The 24,052-nt window shown below is 46.5% G+C and overlaps 9 non-coding genes and 3 pseudogenes across 9 annotated transcripts; all 12 read right to left on the bottom strand.

The window, feature by feature from the left end:
• Positions 1-398: 398 nt before the first annotated feature.
• On the bottom strand, positions 399-586 carry LOC130328235 (U2 spliceosomal RNA). Its single transcript, XR_008872285.1, has one exon. It is a non-coding gene; the product is annotated as a U2 spliceosomal RNA (small nuclear RNA).
• Positions 587-1,280: 694 nt separating this feature from the next.
• Positions 1,281-1,440, bottom strand: LOC130328245 (U2 spliceosomal RNA; annotated as a pseudogene).
• Positions 1,441-3,516: 2,076 nt separating this feature from the next.
• On the bottom strand, positions 3,517-3,707 carry LOC130328171 (U2 spliceosomal RNA). Its single transcript, XR_008872233.1, has one exon. It is a non-coding gene; the product is annotated as a U2 spliceosomal RNA (small nuclear RNA).
• A 2,100-nt stretch (positions 3,708-5,807) lies between these two features.
• LOC130328172 (U2 spliceosomal RNA) lies at positions 5,808-5,998 on the bottom strand. The gene has a single exon (XR_008872234.1). It is a non-coding gene; the product is annotated as a U2 spliceosomal RNA (small nuclear RNA).
• Positions 5,999-8,103: 2,105 nt separating this feature from the next.
• LOC130328227 (U2 spliceosomal RNA) lies at positions 8,104-8,284 on the bottom strand (annotated as a pseudogene).
• Positions 8,285-8,970: 686 nt separating this feature from the next.
• LOC130328247 (U2 spliceosomal RNA) lies at positions 8,971-9,131 on the bottom strand (annotated as a pseudogene).
• A 2,093-nt stretch (positions 9,132-11,224) lies between these two features.
• LOC130328173 (U2 spliceosomal RNA) lies at positions 11,225-11,415 on the bottom strand. Its single transcript, XR_008872235.1, has one exon. It is a non-coding gene; the product is annotated as a U2 spliceosomal RNA (small nuclear RNA).
• A 2,089-nt stretch (positions 11,416-13,504) lies between these two features.
• LOC130328174 (U2 spliceosomal RNA) lies at positions 13,505-13,695 on the bottom strand. The gene has a single exon (XR_008872236.1). It is a non-coding gene; the product is annotated as a U2 spliceosomal RNA (small nuclear RNA).
• Positions 13,696-15,786: 2,091 nt separating this feature from the next.
• On the bottom strand, positions 15,787-15,977 carry LOC130328175 (U2 spliceosomal RNA). Its single transcript, XR_008872237.1, has one exon. It is a non-coding gene; the product is annotated as a U2 spliceosomal RNA (small nuclear RNA).
• Positions 15,978-18,055: 2,078 nt separating this feature from the next.
• LOC130328176 (U2 spliceosomal RNA) lies at positions 18,056-18,246 on the bottom strand. The gene has a single exon (XR_008872238.1). It is a non-coding gene; the product is annotated as a U2 spliceosomal RNA (small nuclear RNA).
• A 2,094-nt stretch (positions 18,247-20,340) lies between these two features.
• On the bottom strand, positions 20,341-20,531 carry LOC130328177 (U2 spliceosomal RNA). Its single transcript, XR_008872239.1, has one exon. It is a non-coding gene; the product is annotated as a U2 spliceosomal RNA (small nuclear RNA).
• A 2,076-nt stretch (positions 20,532-22,607) lies between these two features.
• On the bottom strand, positions 22,608-22,798 carry LOC130328179 (U2 spliceosomal RNA). The gene has a single exon (XR_008872240.1). It is a non-coding gene; the product is annotated as a U2 spliceosomal RNA (small nuclear RNA).
• Between the last annotated feature and the right edge of the window lie 1,254 nt (positions 22,799-24,052).

Raw genomic sequence — 24,052 nt, forward strand, 5'->3', positions numbered from 1 at the left:
GGAATTAAGGGGTAGGGGTGTGGCGCGATATTGGGGAAGGGATGAGATTTTATATTTCTTCATAAGCATTAATCTTATTTTGTCAATTAGGAACATTCAGCACCCACCCGCTATCAAGGCAGCTGCCTATCATGTCATGCCCTACCTGCACAGGTGTGCTGGCTACTCAAATGATCCAATTAAGGAGGCCATTTAGTCAGCAGCAGCAGAAGTCCTGTGCCTGGACGCTCCAACAGCGGCCAGACACAAGCAGAAGCAGAAGCAGCAGAAGCAGCAGCAGCAGCACCACCTTTTGTTTTTTGGCTGCAGCAGCAGCAAGGCCCACAGGGCTGGCTAGCTGGCTAGCCAGCAAGCAGGTAGCAATGAAAGTAGGAATCTTTCTTTTTAACCCTGTAAGGGGGTGGTGCACTGTACCCGAAGATACTGCCATATCGGGTCAATGCATAGGGCGACGGAAGCAAGCTTCGAAATCGGCCCCCGTTCTCAAAAATCCATTTAATATATGGTCCCCAGATAGGGGACGTATCAGATATTAAACTGATAAGAACAGATTTTTTTTTTTTTTTTTTTTTTATCTAAAGCCGAGGAACGTGCTTTCGATTCACCCAAAGTGCAAGAAAAAGTGCAAACGTGTTACACTAAAAAAAACGTGCACAAAGGATGCGGTCTATCGCAAGCCCTTCTCCAATAGGAGAGAGGCCCCCCAACAAACCTTACCCTTCACCTCCGGACCAAAAGGTACCTGCGAGGTTCCAGGTTCGATGTCCCTTTTCGCCGAAGCTACTAGGGGACCACAAATGCTCCCGGCATCCCCCTTGGCGTTGGCCAAGGTATCTGCCCGCAGAGCCGATTACGGTAGGTACCCTGCCAAAGCAGGAGTACCCGGGGTGTTTGCAGGGAGGTGCGGAACCTAATGGCCACACACACCTCCCCTAGACCGCCAGGAGGGACACCCAGAAGGGCTACCGCATCCTGACAAATCCTGTGAACACACAACACGCAAAAAGTGACACAGTGAGACAAAAAAGAAATAAATAAGTGAATGTGTGCAGATATACTGCCCGGACATCCGGCCGGATCTATAAAAATTTCTCTGATCCTAGCCAGAAGGCCGGGAATCAAGAGGTGAGTGCCACAAGGTGAAGAGATTATGGTGCCCGTGCTTCAACTCAGTGAGCCTATTCTCCCAGTGAGTTTCGGCACCTCGGGGTCACCACTCCCCGAGGCACAAAAGTACCTCGGCTCTAGACCCTCTCAGCCTCATGGCGAGACCCGGAGGGAACAGGTCACATCGGGGCAGCCGTCGAGCTGATTCCTCAGAACCAGCCCCGGAAAGCCCTGGTACACCTGCATCCTCCATGCAGCACCCATCCCCACCAGCATGAAAACTGATAAGAACAGATACTACACTTGATCTTAGCCAAAAGGCCGAGAAGCGATAACCGTGAAAGGGGCGGGCCCAACAAGGTGCCCTTCATGGGCACTATCACTGCTTGCTGTCAGGGAGGCTGCCAGACAATTTTCCATGCACACTCTGGGCTGGGGGGCAGTCAACCACCAGTACACACAGCAGAACCTAAACCCATACCATTATTGCTAAGCAGCAAGACAGGGGCCCATTGCACTCCCACGGGGCCTTTTTAAATGCAATCCATAACCCGGATTTGCCAGGAACCCTTCTTACTCCTCCTACTTGCATGTGACACTGGGCTTAGGATCTGCATAGGAAACACACACACAAGCACACACCTACCTTTGTTGCCTGCAGATGCCTCCTTGGCTGTCCCCAAACGGTATCAAACCAACACCCACGGGAAGCTGTAAGCATAGAGGACATGCCTGCACCCCATTGGACTTACCTGTGTGGGTTAAACCCGGGTTATTTGACAACCTATGGCGGTGATGGTTCTGCTCAGGCAGAGCAGTGCTGATGCTCCTCATAAAGCTGTCGCTGCTGTGAAGGTTCTAGGTGACATCACAAATCCCTATGGTTACATACACAACAAAGCTGGGTTGTTGTTGTTTACACTCTGCAAGGCCTGTGGAAGTGAGTGACATCATAGCACTGTAGTTCTGAGGGTTCTAAATGGATGCAACAATCTCCTGTTGCTTCTATGAAGGCCATAATAGACGACATCACCAAACAGCTCCATAGTCACATACACAGCAAAGGAGAGATGTTGTTTACACCTAGTGATGTCAGTGGTATTGAGTGACATCACAGCACAGTGCTAAGGCTCCTGGGCCTGGACACAGCAGCGGCTGCAATATCTCAACGGAGAATACGTTTATATATATGTGTGTGTGTGCGCGTATATATATATATATATATATATATATATATTTCTCCGCCGAAATCACTTTTAAACCCATTTCCACCTTTTTTTCCCTTCTCTTCCTCTTACTTTTTTTCACGTTTTTTTACGTTTTTCTCCTTTTCGCCTCTTTTCTGGGCGTATTATTCTTCTTTTTCTTCTTTTTTTTCGTCTAATGCATACCCCATCAGTGCAGCAATGCTTATTCAATACCGCCAGCAGATGGAGACACTGGGGGATAATTTTCTAAGGATTTATACTGATTTTTCCTGTCTGAATTTGTCGCACAGAAAGTTGCAGGCCAAATATGTGTGACATTTCTGCGACTTTAGCTTCTAGAGCATTTTTACAACATTATACATAGGTGCTGAATACATAAAAAGCGACTGTTCAGCGACAGACAAGTCGCATCGGCTGAAAGTAGGCCAGAATGTCAGTCCATGTTGGAGCAGGTTTAGATACAGTCTAAAGTATAGATCTCAAAGTCTGTGCACAGAATTTAGCAAGGGCCTCGCACCTTCTGATGCATCAGGTAGGTGCACAATAGCATAGCCTAACCCTCTGTACTTTGGTCTATATTGATGCGGGACATAGACAACCAGCTGATGACCAATCCATTAGTGCAATGGATGGCTGGAAGCATTTGTCTTTGCCTTTGCAATACCACAGAAGCAATGCATGGTCAATGTACAGCAATGACACACCTGTGTGAACAGCCAGGAGACCCCCCCCCCCCCCATGTTATGTTACATAGTTACATAGTTAGTACGGTCGAAAAAAGACATATGTCCATCAAGTTCAACCAGGGAATTAAGGGGTAGGGGTGTGGCGCGATATTGGGGAAGGGATGAGATTTTATATTTCTTCATAAGCATTAATCTTATTTTGTCAATTAGGAACATTCAGCACCCACCCGCTATCAAGGCAGCTGCCTATCATGTCATGCCCTACCTGCACAGGTGTGCTGGCTACTCAAATGATCCAATTAAGGAGGCCATTTAGTCAGCAGCAGCAGAAGTCCTGTGCCTGGACGCTCCAACAGCGGCCAGACACAAGCAGAAGCAGAAGCAGCAGAAGCAGCAGCAGCACCACCTTTTGTTTTTTGGCTGCAGCAGCAGCAAGGCCCACGGGGCTGGCTAGCTGGCTAGCCAGCAAGCAGGTAGCAATGAAAGTAGGAATCTTTCTTTTTAACCCTGTAAGGGGGTGGTGCACTGTACCCGAAGATACTGCCATATCGGGTCAATGCATAGGGCGACGGAAGCAAGCTTCGAAATCGGCCCCCGTTCTCAAAAATCCATTTAATATATGGTCCCCAGATAGGGGACGTATCAGATATTAAACTGATAAGAACAGATACTACACTTGATCTTAGCCAAAAGGCCGAGAAGCGATAACCGTGAAAGGGGCGGGCCCAACAAGGTGCCCTTCATGGGCACTATCACTGCTTGCTGTCAGGGAGGCTGCCAGACAATTTTCCATGCACACTCTGGGCTGGGGGGCAGTCAACCACCAGTACACACAGCAGAACCTAAACCCATACCATTATTGCTAAGCAGCAAGACAGGGGCCCATTGCACTCCCACGGGGCCTTTTTAAATGCAATCCATAACCCGGATTTGCCAGGAACCCTTCTTACTCCTCCTACTTGCATGTGACAGTGGGCTTAGGATCTGCATAGGAAACACACACACAAGCACACACCTACCTTTGTTGCCTGCAGATGCCTCCTTGGCTGTCCCCAAACGGTATCAAACCAACACCCACGGGAAGCTGTAAGCATAGAGGACATGCCTGCACCCCATTGGACTTACCTGTGTGGGTTAAACCCGGGTTATTTGACAACCTATGGCGGTGATGGTTCTGCTCAGGCAGAGCAGTGCTGATGCTCCTCATAAAGCTGTCGCTGCTGTGAAGGTTCTAGGTGACATCACAAATCCCTATGGTTACATACACAACAAAGCTGGGTTGTTGTTGTTTACACTCTGCAAGGCCTGTGGAAGTGAGTGACATCATAGCACTGTAGTTCTGAGGGTTCTAGATGGATGCAACAATCTCCTGTTGCTTCTATGAAGGCCATAATAGACGACATCACCAAACAGCTCCATAGTCACATACACAGCAAAGGAGAGATGTTGTTTACACCTAGTGATGTCAGTGGTATTGAGTGACATCACAGCACAGTGCTAAGGCTCCTGGGCCTGGACACAGCAGCGGCTGCAATATCTCAACGGAGAATACGTTTATATATATGTGTGTGTGTGCGCGTATATATATATATATATATATATATATATATATATATATATATATATATATATATATTTCTCCGCCGAAATCACTTTTAAACCCATTTCCACCTTTTTTTCCCTTCTCTTCCTCTTACTTTTTTTTCACGTTTTTTTACGTTTTTCTCCTTTTCGCCTCTTTTCTGGGCGTATTATTCTTCTTTTTCTTCTTTTTTTTCGTCTAATGCATACCCCATCAGTGCAGCAATGCTTATTCAATACCGCCAGCAGATGGAGACACTGGGGGATAATTTTCTAAGGATTTATACTGATTTTTCCTGTCTGAATTTGTCGCACAGAAAGTTGCAGGCCAAATATGTGTGACATTTCTGCGACTTTAGCTTCTAGAGCATTTTTACAACATTATACATAGGTGCTGAATACATAAAAAGCGACTGTTCAGCGACAGACAAGTCGCATCGGCTGAAAGTAGGCCAGAATGTCAGTCCATGTTGGAGCAGGTTTAGATACAGTCTAAAGTATAGATCTCAAAGTCTGTGCACAGAATTTAGCAAGGGCCTCGCACCTTCTGATGCATCAGGTAGGTGCACAATAGCATAGCCTAACCCTCTGTACTTTGGTCTATATTGATGCGGGACATAGACAGCCAGCTGATGACCAATCCATTAGTGCAATGGATGGCTGGAAGCATTTGTCTTTGCCTTTGCAATACCACAGAAGCAATGCATGGTCAATGTACAGCAATGACACACCTGTGTGAACAGCCAGGAGACCCCCCCCCCCATGTTATGTTACATAGTTACATAGTTAGTACGGTCGAAAAAAGACATATGTCCATCAAGTTCAACCAGGGAATTAAGGGGTAGGGGTGTGGCGCGATATTGGGGAAGGGATGAGATTTTATATTTCTTCATAAGCATTAATCTTATTTTGTCAATTAGGAACATTCAGCACCCACCCGCTATCAAGGCAGCTGCCTATCATGTCATGCCCTACCTGCACAGGTGTGCTGGCTACTCAAATGATCCAATTAAGGAGGCCATTTAGTCAGCAGCAGCAGAAGTCCTGTGCCTGGACGCTCCAACAGCGGCCAGACACAAGCAGAAGCAGAAGCAGCAGAAGCAGCAGCAGCACCACCTTTTGTTTTTTGGCTGCAGCAGCAGCAAGGCCCACAGGGCTGGCTAGCTGGCTAGCCAGCAAGCAGGTAGCAATGAAAGTAGGAATCTTTCTTTTTAACCCTGTAAGGGGGTGGTGCACTGTACCCGAAGATACTGCCATATCGGGTCAATGCATAGGGCGACGGAAGCAAGCTTCGAAATCGGCCCCCGTTCTCAAAAATCCATTTAATATATGGTCCCCAGATAGGGGACGTATCAGATATTAAACTGATAAGAACAGATACTACACTTGATCTTAGCCAAAAGGCCGAGAAGCGATAACCGTGAAAGGGGCGGGCCCAACAAGGTGCCCTTCATGGGCACTATCACTGCTTGCTGTCAGGGAGGCTGCCAGACAATTTTCCATGCACATTCTGGGCTGGGGGGCAGTCAACCACCAGTACACACAGCAGAACCTAAACCCATACCATTATTGCTAAGCAGCAAGACAGGGGCCCATTGCACTCCCACGGGGCCTTTTTAAATGCAATCCATAACCCGGATTTGCCAGGAACCCTTCTTACTCCTCCTACTTGCATGTGACACTGGGCTTAGGATCTGCATAGGAAACACACACACAAGCACACACCTACCTTTGTTGCCTGCAGATGCCTCCTTGGCTGTCCCCAAACGGTATCAAACCAACACCCACGGGAAGCTGTAAGCATAGAGGACATGCCTGCACCCCATTGGACTTACCTGTGTGGGTTAAACCCGGGTTATTTGACAACCTATGGCGGTGATGGTTCTGCTCAGGCAGAGCAGTGCTGATGCTCCTCATAAAGCTGTCGCTGCTGTGAAGGTTCTAGGTGACATCACAAATCCCTATGGTTACATACACAACAAAGCTGGGTTGTTGTTGTTTACACTCTGCAAGGCCTGTGGAAGTGAGTGACATCATAGCACTGTAGTTCTGAGGGTTCTAGATGGATGCAACAATCTCCTGTTGCTTCTATGAAGGCCATAATAGACGACATCACCAAACAGCTCCATAGTCACATACACAGCAAAGGAGAGATGTTGTTTACACCTAGTGATGTCAGTGGTATTGAGTGACATCACAGCACAGTGCTAAGGCTCCTGGGCCTGGACACAGCAGCGGCTGCAATATCTCAACGGAGAATACGTTTATATATATGTGTGTGTGTGCGCGTATATATATATATATATATTTATATATATATATATATATATATATATATATATATATATTTCTCCGCCGAAATCACTTTTAAACCCATTTCCACCTTTTTTTCCATTCTCTTCCTCTTACTTTTTTTTCACGTTTTTTTACGTTTTTCTCCTTTTCGCCTCTTTTCTGGGCGTATTATTCTTCTTTTTCTTCTTTTTTTTCGTCTAATGCATACCCCATCAGTGCAGCAATGCTTAATCAATACCGCCAGCAGATGGAGACACTGGGGGATAATTTTCTAAGGATTTATACTGATTTTTCCTGTCTGAATTTGTCGCACAGAAAGTTGCAGGCCAAATATGTGTGACATTTCTGCGACTTTAGCTTCTAGAGCATTTTTACAACATTATACATAGGTGCTGAATACATAAAAAGCGACTGTTCAGCGACAGACAAGTCGCATCGGCTGAAAGTAGGCCAGAATGTCAGTCCATGTTGGAGCAGGTTTAGATACAGTCTAAAGTATAGATCTCAAAGTCTGTGCACAGAATTTAGCAAGGGCCTCGCACCTTCTGATGCATCAGGTAGGTGCACAATAGCATAGCCTAACCCTCTGTACTTTGGTCTATATTGATGCGGGACATAGACAGCCAGCTGATGACCAATCCATTAGTGCAATGGATGGCTGGAAGCATTTGTCTTTGCCTTTGCAATACCACAGAAGCAATGCATGGTCAATGTACAGCAATGACACACCTGTGTGAACAGCCAGGAGACCCCCCCCCCCCCCATGTTATGTTACATAGTTACATAGTTAGTACGGTCGAAAAAAGACATATGTCCATCAAGTTCAACCAGGGAATTAAGGGGTAGGGGTGTGGCGCGATATTGGGGAAGGGATGAGATTTTATATTTCTTCATAAGCATTAATCTTATTTTGTCAATTAGGAACATTCAGCACCCACCCGCTATCAAGGCAGCTGCCTATCATGTCATGCCCTACCTGCACAGGTGTGCTGGCTACTCAAATGATCCAATTAAGGAGGCCATTTAGTCAGCAGCAGCAGAAGTCCTGTGCCTGGACGCTCCAACAGCGGCCAGACACAAGCAGAAGCAGAAGCAGCAGAAGCAGCAGCAGCACCACCTTTTGTTTTTTGGCTGCAGCAGCAGCAAGGCCCACAGGGCTGGCTAGCTGGCTAGCCAGCAAGCAGGTAGCAATGAAAGTAGGAATCTTTCTTTTTAACCCTGTAAGGGGGTGGTGCACTATACCCGAAGATACTGCCATATCGGGTCAATGCATAGGGCGACGGAAGCAAGCTTCGAAATCGGCCCCCGTTCTCAAAAATCCATTTAATATATGGTCCCCAGATAGGGGACGTATCAGATATTAAACTGATAAGAACAGATTTTTTTTATCTAAAGCCGAGGAACGTGCTTTCGATTCACCCAAAGTGCAAGAAAAAGTGCAAACGTGTTACACTAAAAAAACGTGCACAAAGGATGCGGTCTATCGCAAGCCCTTCTCCGATAGGAGAGAGGCCCCCCAACAAACCTTACCCTTCGCCTCCGGACCAAAAGGTACCTGCGAGGTTCCAGGTTCAATGTCCCTTTTCGCCGAAGCTACTAGGGGACCACAAATGCTCCCGGCATCCCCCTTGGCGTTAGCCAAGGTATCTGCCCGCAGAGCCGATTACGGTAGGTACCCTGCCAAAGCAGGAGTACCCGGGGTGTTTGCAGGGAGGTGCGGAACCTAATGGCCACACACACCTCCCCTAGACCGCCAGGAGGGACACCCAGAAGGGCTACCGCATCCTGACCAATCCTGTGAACACACAACACGCAAAAAGTGACACAGTGAGACAAAAAAGAAATAAATAAGTGAATGTGTGCAGATATACTGCCCGGACATCCGGCCGGATCTATAAAAATTTCTCTGATCCTAGCCAGAAGGCCGGGAATCAAGAGGTGAGTGCCACAAGGTGAAGAGATTATGGTGCCCGTGCTTCAACTCAGTGAGTCTATCCTCCCAGTGAGTTTCGGCACCTCGGGGTCACCACTCCCCGAGGCACAAAAGTACCTCGGCTCTAGACCCTCTCAGCCTCATGGCGAGACCCGGAGGGAACAGGTCACATCGGGGCAGCCGTCGAGCTGATTCCTCAGAACCAGCCCCGGAAAGCCCTGGTACACCTGCATCCTCCATGCACCACCCATCCCCACCAGCATGAAAAACTGATAAGAACAGATACTACACTTGATCTTAGCCAAAAGGCCGAGAAGCGATAACCGTGAAAGGGGCGGGCCCAACAAGGTGCCCTTCATGGGCACTATCACTGCTTGCTGTCAGGGAGGCTGCCAGACAATTTTCCATGCACACTCTGGGCTGGGGGGCAGTCAACCACCAGTACACACAGCAGAACCTAAACCCATACCATTATTGCTAAGCAGCAAGACAGGGGCCCATTGCACTCCCACGGGGCCTTTTTAAATGCAATCCATAACCCGGATTTGCCAGGAACCCTTCTTACTCCTCCTACTTGCATGTGACACTGGGCTTAGGATCTGCATAGGAAACACACACACAAGCACACACCTACCTTTGTTGCCTGCAGATGCCTCCTTGGCTGTCCCCAAATGGTATCAAACCAACACCCACGGGAAGCTGTAAGCATAGAGGACATGCCTGCACCCCATTGGACTTACCTGTGTGGGTTAAACCCGGGTTATTTGACAACCTATGGCGGTGATGGTTCTGCTCAGGCAGAGCAGTGCTGATGCTCCTCATAAAGCTGTCGCTGCTGTGAAGGTTCTAGGTGACATCACAAATCCCTATGGTTACATACACAACAAAGCTGGGTTGTTGTTGTTTACACTCTGCAAGGCCTGTGGAAGTGAGTGACATCATAGCACTGTAGTTCTGAGGGTTCTAGATGGATGCAACAATCTCCTGTTGCTTCTATGAAGGCCATAATAGACGACATCACCAAACAGCTCCATAGTCACATACACAGCAAAGGAGAGATGTTGTTTACACCTAGTGATGTCAGTGGTATTGAGTGACATCACAGCACAGTGCTAAGGCTCCTGGGCCTGGACACAGCAGCGGCTGCAATATCTCAACGGAGAATACGTTTATATATATGTGTGTGTGTGCGCGTATATATATATATATATATATATATATATATATATATATATATTTCTCCGCCGAAATCACTTTTAAACCCATTTCCACCTTTTTTTCCCTTCTCTTCCTCTTACTTTTTTTTCACGTTTTTTTACGTTTTTCTCCTTTTCGCCTCTTTTCTGGGCGTATTATTCTTCTTTTTCTTCTTTTTTTTCGTCTAATGCATACCCCATCAGTGCAGCAATGCTTATTCAATACCGCCAGCAGATGGAGACACTGGGGGATAATTTTCTAAGGATTTATACTGATTTTTCCTGTCTGAATTTGTCGCACAGAAAGTTGCAGGCCAAATATGTGTGACATTTCTGCGACTTTAGCTTCTAGAGCATTTTTACAACATTATACATAGGTGCTGAATACATAAAAAGCGACTGTTCAGCGACAGACAAGTCGCATCGGCTGAAAGTAGGCCAGAATGTCAGTCCATGTTGGAGCAGGTTTAGATACAGTCTAAAGTATAGATCTCAAAGTCTGTGCACAGAATTTAGCAAGGGCCTCGCACCTTCTGATGCATCAGGTAGGTGCACAATAGCATAGCCTAACCCTCTGTACTTTGGTCTATATTGATGCGGGACATAGACAGCCAGCTGATGACCAATCCATTAGTGCAATGGATGGCTGGAAGCATTTGTCTTTGCCTTTGCAATACCACAGAAGCAATGCATGGTCAATGTACAGCAATGACACACCTGTGTGAACAGCCAGGAGACCCCCCCCCCCCCCCATGTTATGTTACATAGTTACATAGTTAGTACGGTCGAAAAAAGACATATGTCCATCAAGTTCAACCAGGGAATTAAGGGGTAGGGGTGTGGCGCGATATTGGGGAAGGGATGAGATTTTATATTTCTTCATAAGCATTAATCTTATTTTGTCAATTAGGAACATTCAGCACCCACCCGCTATCAAGGCAGCTGCCTATCATGTCATGCCCTACCTGCACAGGTGTGCTGGCTACTCAAATGATCCAATTAAGGAGGCCATTTAGTCAGCAGCAGCAGAAGTCCTGTGCCTGGACGCTCCAACAGCGGCCAGACACAAGCAGAAGCAGAAGCAGCAGAAGCAGCAGCAGCAGCACCACCTTTTGTTTTTTGGCTGCAGCAGCAGCAAGGCCCACAGGGCTGGCTAGCTGGCTAGCCAGCAAGCAGGTAGCAATGAAAGTAGGAATATTTCTTTTTAACCCTGTAAGGGGGTGGTGCACTGTACCCGAAGATACTGCCATATCGGGTCAATGCATAGGGCGACGGAAGCAAGCTTCGAAATCGGCCCCCGTTCTCAAAAATCCATTTAATATATGGTCCCCAGATAGGGGACGTATCAGATATTAAACTGATAAGAACAGATACTACACTTGATCTTAGCCAAAAGGCCGAGAAGCGATAACCGTGAAAGGGGCGGGCCCAACAAGGTGCCCTTCATGGGCACTATCACTGCTTGCTGTCAGGGAGGCTGCCAGACAATTTTCCATGCACACTCTGGGCTGGGGGGCAGTCAACCACCAGTACACACAGCAGAACCTAAACCCATACCATTATTGCTAAGCAGCAAGACAGGGGCCCATTGCACTCCCACGGGGCCTTTTTAAATGCAATCCATAACCCGGATTTGCCAGGAACCCTTCTTACTCCTCCTACTTGCATGTGACACTGGGCTTAGGATCTGCATAGGAAACACACACACAAGCACACACCTACCTTTGTTGCCTGCAGATGCCTCCTTGGCTGTCCCCAAACGGTATCAAACCAACACCCACGGGAAGCTGTAAGCATAGAGGACATGCCTGCACCCCATTGGACTTACCTGTGTGGGTTAAACCCGGGTTATTTGACAACCTATGGCGGTGATGGTTCTGCTCAGGCAGAGCAGTGCTGATGCTCCTCATAAAGCTGTCGCTGCTGTGAAGGTTCTAGGTGACATCACAAATCCCTATGGTTACATACACAACAAAGCTGGGTTGTTGTTGTTTACACTCTGCAAGGCCTGTGGAAGTGAGTGACATCATAGCACTGTAGTTCTGAGGGTTCTAGATGGATGCAACAATCTCCTGTTGCTTCTATGAAGGCCATAATAGACGACATCACCAAACAGCTCCATAGTCACATACACAGCAAAGGAGAGATGTTGTTTACACCTAGTGATGTCAGTGGTATTGAGTGACATCACAGCACAGTGCTAAGGCTCCTGGGCCTGGACACAGCAGCGGCTGCAATATCTCAACGGAGAATACGTTTATATATATGTGTGTGTGTGTGCGCGTATATATATATATATATATATATATATATATATATATATATATATATATATATATATTTCTCCGCCGAAATCACTTTTAAACCCATTTCCACCTTTTTTTCCCTTCTCTTCCTCTTACTTTTTTTTCACGTTTTTTTACGTTTTTCTCCTTTTCGCCTCTTTTCTGGGCGTATCATTCTTCTTTTTCTTCTTTTTTTTCGTCTAATGCATACCCCATCAGTGCAGCAATGCTTATTCAATACCGCCAGCAGATGGAGACACTGGGGGATAATTTTCTAAGGATTTATACAGATTTTTCCTGTCTGAATTTGTCGCACAGAAAGTTGCAGGCCAAATATGTGTGACATTTCTGCGACTTTAGCTTCTAGAGCATTTTTACAACATTATACATAGGTGCTGAATACATAAAAAGCGACTGTTCAGCGACAGACAAGTCGCATCGGCTGAAAGTAGGCCAGAATGTCAGTCCATGTTTGAGCAGGTTTAGATACAGTCTAAAGTATAGATCTCAAAGTCTGTGCACAGAATTTAGCAAGGGCCTCGCACCTTCTGATGCATCAGGTAGGTGCACAATAGCATAGCCTAACCCTCTGTACTTTGGTCTATATTGATGCGGGACATAGACAGCCAGCTGATGACCAATCCATTAGTGCAATGGATGGCTGGAAGCATTTGTCTTTGCCTTTGCATTACCACAGAAGCAATGCATGGTCAATGTACAGCAATGACACACCTGTGTGAACAGCCAGGAGACCCCCCCCCCATGTTATGTTACATAGTTACATAGTTAGTACGGTCGAAAAAAGACATATGTCCATCAAGTTCAACCAGGGAATTAAGGGGTAGGGGTGTGGCGCGATATTGGGGAAGGGATGAGATTTTATATTTCTTCATAAGCATTAATCTTATTTTGTCAATTAGGAACATTCAGCACCCACCCGCTATCAAGGCAGCTGCCTATCATGTCATGCCCTACCTGCACAGGTGTGCTGGCTACTCAAATGATCCAATTAAGGAGGCCATTTAGTCAGCAGCAGCAGAAGTCCTGTGCCTGGACGCTCCAACAGCGGCCAGACACAAGCAGAAGCAGAAGCAGCAGCACCACCTTTTGTTTTTTGGCTGCAGCAGCAGCAAGGCCCACAGGGCTGGCTAGCTGGCTAGCCAGCAAGCAGGTAGCAATGAAAGTAGGAATCTTTCTTTTTAACCCTGTAAGGGGGTGGTGCACTGTACCCGAAGATACTGCCATATCGGGTCAATGCATAGGGCGACGGAAGCAAGCTTCGAAATCGGCCCCCGTTCTCAAAAATCCATTTAATATATGGTCCCCAGATAGGGGACGTATCAGATATTAAACTGATAAGAACAGATACTACACTTGATCTTAGCCAAAAGGCCGAGAAGCGATAACCGTGAAAGGGGCGGGCCCAACAAGGTGCCCTTCATGGGCACTATCACTGCTTGCTGTCAGGGAGGCTGCCAGACAATTTTCCATGCACACTCTGGGCTGGGGGGCAGTCAACCACCAGTACACACAGCAGAACCTAAACCCATACCATTATTGCTAAGCAGCAAGACAGGGGCCCATTGCACTCCCACGGGGCCTTTTTAAATGCAATCCATAACCCGGATTTGCCAGGAACCCTTCTTACTCCTCCTACTTGCATGTGACACTGGGCTTAGGATCTGCATAGGAAACACACACACAAGCACACACCTACCTTTGTTGCCTGCAGATGCCTCCTTGGCTGTCCCCAAACGGTATCAAACCAACACCCACGGGAAGCTGTAAGCATAGAGGACATGCCTGCACCCCATTGGACTTACCTGTGTGGGTTAAACCCGGGTTATTTGACAACCTATGGCGGTGATGGTTCTGCTCAGGCAGAGCAGTGCTGATGCTCCTCATAAAGCTGTCGCTGCTGTGAAGGTTCTAGGTGACATCACAAATCCCTATGGTTACATACACAACAAAGCTGGGTTGTTGTTGTTTACACTCTGCAAGGCCTGTGGAAGTGAGTGACATCATAGCACTGTAGTTCTGAGGGTTCTAGATGGATGCAACAATCTCCTGTTGCTTCTATGAAGGCCATAATAGACGACATCACCAAACAGCTCCATAGTCACATACACAGCAAAGGAGAGATGTTGTTTACACCTAGTGATGTCAGTGGTATTGAGTGACATCACAGCACAGTGCTAAGGCTCCTGGGCCTGGACACAGCAGCGGCTGCAATATCTCAACGGAGAATACGTTTATATATATGTGTGTGTGTGCGCGTATATATATATATATATATATATATATATATATATATATATATTTCTCCGCCGAAATCACTTTTAAACCCATTTCCACCTTTTTTTCCCTTCTCTTCTTCTTACTTTTTTTTCACGTTTTTTTACGTTTTTCTCCTTTTCGCCTCTTTTCTGGGCGTATTATTCTTCTTTTTCTTCTTTTTTTTCGTCTAATGCATACCCCATCAGTGCAGCAATGCTTATTCAATACCGCCAGCAGATGGAGACACTGGGGGATAATTTTCTAAGGATTTATACTGATTTTTCCTGTCTGAATTTGTCGCACATAAAGTTGCAGGCCAAATATGTGTGACATTTCTGCGACTTTAGCTTCTAGAGCATTTTTACAACATTATACATAGGTGCTGAATACATAAAAAGCGACTGTTCAGCGACAGACAAGTCGCATCGGCTGAAAGTAGGCCAGAATGTCAGTCCATGTTGGAGCAGGTTTAGATACAGTCTAAAGTATAGATCTCAAAGTCTGTGCACAGAATTTAGCAAGGGCCTCGCACCTTCTGATGCATCAGGTAGGTGCACAATAGCATAGCCTAACCCTCTGTACTTTGGTCTATATTGATGCGGGACATAGACAGCCAGCTGATGACCAATCCATTAGTGCAATGGATGGCTGGAAGCATTTGTCTTTGCCTTTGCAATACCACAGAAGCAATGCATGGTCAATGTACAGCAATGACACACCTGTGTGAACAGCCAGGAGACCCCCCCCCCCCCCCCATGTTATGTTACATAGTTACATAGTTAGTACGGTCGAAAAAAGACATATGTCCATCAAGTTCAACCAGGGAATTAAGGGGTAGGGGTGTGGCGCGATATTGGGGAAGGGATGAGATTTTATATTTCTTCATAAGCATTAATCTTATTTTGTCAATTAGGAACATTCAGCACCCACCCGCTATCAAGGCAGCTGCCTATCATGTCATGCCCTACCTGCACAGGTGTGCTGGCTACTCAAATGATCCAATTAAGGAGGCCATTTAGTCAGCAGCAGCAGAAGTCCTGTGCCTGGACGCTCCAACAGCGGCCAGACACAAGCAGAAGCAGAAGCAGCAGAAGCAGCAGCAGCACCACCTTTTGTTTTTTGGCTGCAGCAGCAGCAAGGCCCACAGGGCTGGCTAGCTGGCTAGCCAGCAAGCAGGTAGCAATGAAAGTAGGAATCTTTCTTTTTAACCCTGTAAGGGGGTGGTGCACTGTACCCGAAGATACTGCCATATCGGGTCAATGCATAGGGCGACGGAAGCAAGCTTCGAAATCGGCCCCCGTTCTCAAAAATCCATTTAATATATGGTCCCCAGATAGGGGACGTATCAGATATTAAACTGATAAGAACAGATACTACACTTGATCTTAGCCAAAAGGCCGAGAAGCGATAACCGTGAAAGGGGCGGGCCCAACAAGGTGCCCTTCATGGGCACTATCACTGCTTGCTGTCAGGGAGGCTGCCAGACAATTTTCCATGCACACTCTGGGCTGGGGGGCAGTCAACCACCAGTACACACAGCAGAACCTAAACCCATACCATTATTGCTAAGCAGCAAGACAGGGGCCCATTGCACTCCCACGGGGCCTTTTTAAATGCAATCCATAACCCGGATTTGCCAGGAACCCTTCTTACTCCTCCTACTTGCATATGACACTGGGCTTAGGATCTGCATAGGAAACACACACACAAGCACACACCTACCTTTGTTGCCTGCAGATGCCTCCTTGGCTGTCCCCAAACGGTATCAAACCAACACCCACGGGAAGCTGTAAGCATAGAGGACATGCCTGCACCCCATTGGACTTACCTGTGTGGGTTAAACCCGGGTTATTTGACAACCTATGGCGGTGATGGTTCTGCTCAGGCAGAGCAGTGCTGATGCTCCTCATAAAGCTGTCGCTGCTGTGAAGGTTCTAGGTGACATCACAAATCCCTATGGTTACATACACAACAAAGCTGGGTTGTTGTTGTTTACACTCTGCAAGGCCTATGGAAGTGAGTGACATCATAGCACTGTAGTTCTGAGGGTTCTAGATGGATGCAACAATCTCCTGTTGCTTCTATGAAGGCCATAATAGACGACATCACCAAACAGCTCCATAGTCACATACACAGCAAAGGAGAGATGTTGTTTACACCTAGTGATGTCAGTGGTATTGAGTGACATCACAGCACAGTGCTAAGGCTCCTGGGCCTGGACACAGCAGCGGCTGCAATATCTCAACGGAGAATACGTTTATATATATGTGTGTGTGTGCGCGTATATATATATATATATATATATATATATATATATATATATTTCTCCGCCGAAATCACTTTTAAACCCATTTCCACCTTTTTTTCCCTTCTCTTCCTCTTACTTTTTTTTCACGTTTTTTTACGTTTTTCTCCTTTTCGCCTCTTTTCTGGGCGTATTATTCTTCTTTTTCTTCTTTTTTTTCGTCTAATGCATACCCCATCAGTGCAGCAATGCTTATTCAATACCGCCAGCAGATGGAGACACTGGGGGATAATTTTCTAAGGATTTATACTGATTTTTCCTGTCTGAATTTGTCGCACAGAAAGTTGCAGGCCAAATATGTGTGACATTTCTGCGACTTTAGCTTCTAGAGCATTTTTACAACATTATACATAGGTGCTGAATACATAAAAAGCGACTGTTCAGCGACAGACAAGTCGCATCGGCTGAAAGTAGGCCAGAATGTCAGTCCATGTTGGAGCAGGTTTAGATACAGTCTAAAGTATAGATCTCAAAGTCTGTGCACAGAATTTAGCAAGGGCCTCGCACCTTCTGATGCATCAGGTAGGTGCACAATAGCATAGCCTAACCCTCTGTACTTTGGTCTATATTGATGCGGGACATAGACAGCCAGCTGATGACCAATCCATTAGTGCAATGGATGGCTGGAAGCATTTGTCTTTGCCTTTGCAATACCACAGAAGCAATGCATGGTCAATGTACAGCAATGACACACCTGTGTGAACAGCCAGGAGACCCCCCCCCCCCCCATGTTATGTTACATAGTTACATAGTTAGTACGGTCGAAAAAAGACATATGTCCATCAAGTTCAACCAGGGAATTAAGGGGTAGGGGTGTGGCGCGATATTGGGGAAGGGATGAGATTTTATATTTCTTCATAAGCATTAATCTTATTTTGTCAATTAGGAACATTCAGCACCCACCCGCTATCAAGGCAGCTGCCTATCATGTCATGCCCTACCTGCACAGGTGTGCTGGCTACTCAAATGATCCAATTAAGGAGGCCATTTAGTCAGCAGCAGCAGAAGTCCTGTGCCTGGACGCTCCAACAGCGGCCAGACACAAGCAGAAGCAGAAGCAGCAGAAGCACCACCTTTTGTTTTTTGGCTGCAGCAGCAGCAAGGCCCACAGGGCTGGCTAGCTGGCTAGCCAGCAAGCAGGTAGCAATGAAAGTAGGAATCTTTCTTTTTAACCCTGTAAGGGGGTGGTGCACTGTACCCGAAGATACTGCCATATCGGGTCAATGCATAGGGCGACGGAAGCAAGCTTCGAAATCGGCCCCCGTTCTCAAAAATCCATTTAATATATGGTCCCCAGATAGGGGACGTATCAGATATTAAACTGATAAGAACAGATACTACACTTGATCTTAGCCAAAAGGCCGAGAAGCGATAACCGTGAAAGGGGCGGGCCCAACAAGGTGCCCTTCATGGGCACTATCACTGCTTGCTGTCAGGGAGGCTGCCAGACAATTTTCCATGCACACTCTGGGCTGGGGGGCAGTCAACCACCAGTACACACAGCAGAACCTAAACCCATACCATTATTGCTAAGCAGCAAGACAGGGGCCCATTGCACTCCCACGGGGCCTTTTTAAATGCAATCCATAACCCGGATTTGCCAGGAACCCTTCTTACTCCTCCTACTTGCATGTGACACTGGGCTTAGGATCTGCATAGGAAACACACACACAAGCACACACCTACCTTTGTTGCCTGCAGATGCCTCCTTGGCTGTCCCCAAACGGTATCAAACCAACACCCACGGGAAGCTGTAAGCATAGAGGACATGCCTGCACCCCATTGGACTTACCTGTGTGGGTTAAACCCGGGTTATTTGACAACCTATGGCGGTGATGGTTCTGCTCAGGCAGAGCAGTGCTGATGCTCCTCATAAAGCTGTCGCTGCTGTGAAGGTTCTAGGTGACATCACAAATCCCTATGGTTACATACACAACAAAGCTGGGTTGTTGTTGTTTACACTCTGCAAGGCCTGTGGAAGTGAGTGACATCATAGCACTGTAGTTCTGAGGGTTCTAGATGGATGCAACAATCTCCTGTTGCTTCTATGAAGGCCATAATAGACGACATCACCAAACAGCTCCATAGTCACATACACAGCAAAGGAGAGATGTTGTTTACACCTAGTGATGTCAGTGGTATTGAGTGACATCACAGCACAGTGCTAAGGCTCCTGGGCCTGGACACAGCAGCGGCTGCAATATCTCAACGGAGAATACGTTTATATATATGTGTGTGTGTGCGCGTATATATATATATATATATATATATATATATATATATATATATATTTCTCCGCCGAAATCACTTTTAAACCCATTTCCACCTTTTTTTCCCTTCTCTTCTTCTTACTTTTTTTTCACGTTTTTTTACGTTTTTCTCCTTTTCGCCTCTTTTCTGGGCGTATTATTCTTCTTTTTCTTCTTTTTTTTCGTCTAATGCATACCCCATCAGTGCAGCAATGCTTATTCAATACCGCCAGCAGATGGAGACACTGGGGGATAATTTTCTAAGGATTTATACTGATTTTTCCTGTCTGAATTTGTCGCACATAAAGTTGCAGGCCAAATATGTGTGACATTTCTGCGACTTTAGCTTCTAGAGCATTTTTACAACATTATACATAGGTGCTGAATACATAAAAAGCGACTGTTCAGCGACAGACAAGTCGCATCGGCTGAAAGTAGGCCAGAATGTCAGTCCATGTTGGAGCAGGTTTAGATACAGTCTAAAGTATAGATCTCAAAGTCTGTGCACAGAATTTAGCAAGGGCCTCGCACCTTCTGATGCATCAGGTAGGTGCACAATAGCATAGCCTAACCCTCTGTACTTTGGTCTATATTGATGCGGGACATAGACAGCCAGCTGATGACCAATCCATTAGTGCAATGGATGGCTGGAAGCATTTGTCTTTGCCTTTGCAATACCACAGAAGCAATGCATGGTCAATGTACAGCAATGACACACCTGTGTGAACAGCCAGGAGACCCCCCCCCCCCCCCCCATGTTATGTTACATAGTTACATAGTTAGTACGGTCGAAAAAAGACATATGTCCATCAAGTTCAACCAGGGAATTAAGGGGTAGGGGTGTGGCGCGATATTGGGGAAGGGATGAGATTTTATATTTCTTCATAAGCATTAATCTTATTTTGTCAATTAGGAACATTCAGCACCCACCCGCTATCAAGGCAGCTGCCTATCATGTCATGCCCTACCTGCACAGGTGTGCTGGCTACTCAAATGATCCAATTAAGGAGGCCATTTAGTCAGCAGCAGCAGAAGTCCTGTGCCTGGACGCTCCAACAGCGGCCAGACACAAGCAGAAGCAGAAGCAGCAGAAGCAGCAGCAGCACCACCTTTTGTTTTTTGGCTGCAGCAGCAGCAAGGCCCACAGGGCTGGCTAGCTGGCTAGCCAGCAAGCAGGTAGCAATGAAAGTAGGAATCTTTCTTTTTAACCCTGTAAGGGGGTGGTGCACTGTACCCGAAGATACTGCCATATCGGGTCAATGCATAGGGCGACGGAAGCAAGCTTCGAAATCGGCCCCCGTTCTCAAAAATCCATTTAATATATGGTCCCCAGATAGGGGACGTATCAGATATTAAACTGATAAGAACAGATACTACACTTGATCTTAGCCAAAAGGCCGAGAAGCGATAACCGTGAAAGGGGCGGGCCCAACAAGGTGCCCTTCATGGGCACTATCACTGCTTGCTGTCAGGGAGGCTGCCAGACAATTTTCCATGCACACTCTGGGCTGGGGGGCAGTCAACCACCAGTACACACAGCAGAACCTAAACCCATACCATTATTGCTAAGCAGCAAGACAGGGGCCCATTGCACTCCCACGGGGCCTTTTTAAATGCAATCCATAACCCGGATTTGCCAGGAACCCTTCTTACTCCTCCTACTTGCATATGACACTGGGCTTAGGATCTGCATAGGAAACACACACACAAGCACACACCTACCTTTGTTGCCTGCAGATGCCTCCTTGGCTGTCCCCAAACGGTATCAAACCAACACCCACGGGAAGCTGTAAGCATAGAGGACATGCCTGCACCCCATTGGACTTACCTGTGTGGGTTAAACCCGGGTTATTTGACAACCTATGGCGGTGATGGTTCTGCTCAGGCAGAGCAGTGCTGATGCTCCTCATAAAGCTGTCGCTGCTGTGAAGGTTCTAGGTGACATCACAAATCCCTATGGTTACATACACAACAAAGCTGGGTTGTTGTTGTTTACACTCTGCAAGGCCTATGGAAGTGAGTGACATCATAGCACTGTAGTTCTGAGGGTTCTAGATGGATGCAACAATCTCCTGTTGCTTCTATGAAGGCCATAATAGACGACATCACCAAACAGCTCCATAGTCACATACACAGCAAAGGAGAGATGTTGTTTACACCTAGTGATGTCAGTGGTATTGAGTGACATCACAGCACAGTGCTAAGGCTCCTGGGCCTGGACACAGCAGCGGCTGCAATATCTCAACGGAGAATACGTTTATATATATGTGTGTGTGTGCGCGTATATATATATATATATATATATATATATATATATATATTTCTCCGCCGAAATCACTTTTAAACCCATTTCCACCTTTTTTTCCCTTCTCTTCCTCTTACTTTTTTTTCACGTTTTTTTACGTTTTTCTCCTTTTCGCCTCTTTTCTGGGCGTATTATTCTTCTTTTTCTTCTTTTTTTTCGTCTAATGCATACCCCATCAGTGCAGCAATGCTTATTCAATACCGCCAGCAGATGGAGACACTGGGGGATAATTTTCTAAGGATTTATACTGATTTTTCCTGTCTGAATTTGTCGCACAGAAAGTTGCAGGCCAAATATGTGTGACATTTCTGCGACTTTAGCTTCTAGAGCATTTTTACAACATTATACATAGGTGCTGAATACATAAAAAGCGACTGTTCAGCGACAGACAAGTCGCATCGGCTGAAAGTAGGCCAGAATGTCAGTCCATGTTGGAGCAGGTTTAGATACAGTCTAAAGTATAGATCTCAAAGTCTGTGCACAGAATTTAGCAAGGGCCTCGCACCTTCTGATGCATCAGGTAGGTGCACAATAGCATAGCCTAACCCTCTGTACTTTGGTCTATATTGATGCGGGACATAGACAGCCAGCTGATGACCAATCCATTAGTGCAATGGATGGCTGGAAGCATTTGTCTTTGCCTTTGCAATACCACAGAAGCAATGCATGGTCAATGTACAGCAATGACACACCTGTGTGAACAGCCAGGAGACCCCCCCCCCCCCCATGTTATGTTACATAGTTACATAGTTAGTACGGTCGAAAAAAGACATATGTCCATCAAGTTCAACCAGGGAATTAAGGGGTAGGGGTGTGGCGCGATATTGGGGAAGGGATGAGATTTTATATTTCTTCATAAGCATTAATCTTATTTTGTCAATTAGGAACATTCAGCACCCACCCGCTATCAAGGCAGCTGCCTATCATGTCATGCCCTACCTGCACAGGTGTGCTGGCTACTCAAATGATCCAATTAAGGAGGCCATTTAGTCAGCAGCAGCAGAAGTCCTGTGCCTGGACGCTCCAACAGCGGCCAGACACAAGCAGAAGCAGAAGCAGCAGAAGCACCACCTTTTGTTTTTTGGCTGCAGCAGCAGCAAGGCCCACAGGGCTGGCTAGCTGGCTAGCCAGCAAGCAGGTAGCAATGAAAGTAGGAATCTTTCTTTTTAACCCTGTAAGGGGGTGGTGCACTGTACCCGAAGATACTGCCATATCGGGTCAATGCATAGGGCGACGGAAGCAAGCTTCGAAATCGGCCCCCGTTCTCAAAAATCCATTTAATATATGGTCCCCAGATAGGGGACGTATCAGATATTAAACTGATAAGAACAGATACTACACTTGATCTTAGCCAAAAGGCCGAGAAGCGATAACCGTGAAAGGGGCGGGCCCAACAAGGTGCCCTTCATGGGCACTATCACTGCTTGCTGTCAGGGAGGCTGCCAGACAATTTTCCATGCACACTCTGGGCTGGGGGGCAGTCAACCACCAGTACACACAGCAGAACCTAAACCCATACCATTATTGCTAAGCAGCAAGACAGGGGCCCATTGCACTCCCACGGGGCCTTTTTAAATGCAATCCATAACCCGGATTTGCCAGGAACCCTTCTTACTCCTCCTACTTGCATGTGACACTGGGCTTAGGATCTGCATAGGAAACACACACACAAGCACACACCTACCTTTGTTGCCTGCAGATGCCTCCTTGGCTGTCCCCAAACGGTATCAAACCAACACCCACGGGAAGCTGTAAGCATAGAGGACATGCCTGCACCCCATTGGACTTACCTGTGTGGGTTAAACCCGGGTTATTTGACAACCTATGGCGGTGATGGTTCTGCTCAGGCAGAGCAGTGCTGATGCTCCTCATAAAGCTGTCGCTGCTGTGAAGGTTCTAGGTGACATCACAAATCCCTATGGTTACATACACAACAAAGCTGGGTTGTTGTTGTTTACACTCTGCAAGGCCTGTGGAAGTGAGTGACATCATAGCACTGTAGTTCTGAGGGTTCTAGATGGATGCAACAATCTCCTGTTGCTTCTATGAAGGCCATAATAGACGACATCACCAAACAGCTCCATAGTCACATACACAGCAAAGGAGAGATGTTGTTTACACCTAGTGATGTCAGTGGTATTGAGTGACATCACAGCACAGTGCTAAGGCTCCTGGGCCTGGACACAGCAGCGGCTGCAATATCTCAACGGAGAATACGTTTATATATATGTGTGTGTGTGCGCGTATATATATATATATATATATATATATATATATATATATATATTTCTCCGCCGAAATCACTTTTAAACCCATTTCCACCTTTTTTTCCCTTCTCTTCCTCTTACTTTTTTTTCACGTTTTTTTACGTTTTTCTCCTTTTCGCCTCTTTTCTGGGCGTATTATTCTTCTTTTTCTTCTTTTTTTTCGTCTAATGCATACCCCATCAGTGCAGCAATGCTTATTCAATACCGCCAGCAGATGGAGACACTGGGGGATAATTTTCTAAGGATTTATACTGATTTTTCCTGTCTGAATTTGTCGCACAGAAAGTTGCAGGCCAAATATGTGTGACATTTCTGCGACTTTAGCTTCTAGAGCATTTTTACAACATTATACATAGGT

The sequence above is a fragment of the Hyla sarda genome, unplaced genomic scaffold (assembly GCF_029499605.1).
Source record: "Hyla sarda isolate aHylSar1 unplaced genomic scaffold, aHylSar1.hap1 scaffold_305, whole genome shotgun sequence".
NCBI lineage: Eukaryota > Metazoa > Chordata > Amphibia > Anura > Hylidae > Hyla > Hyla sarda.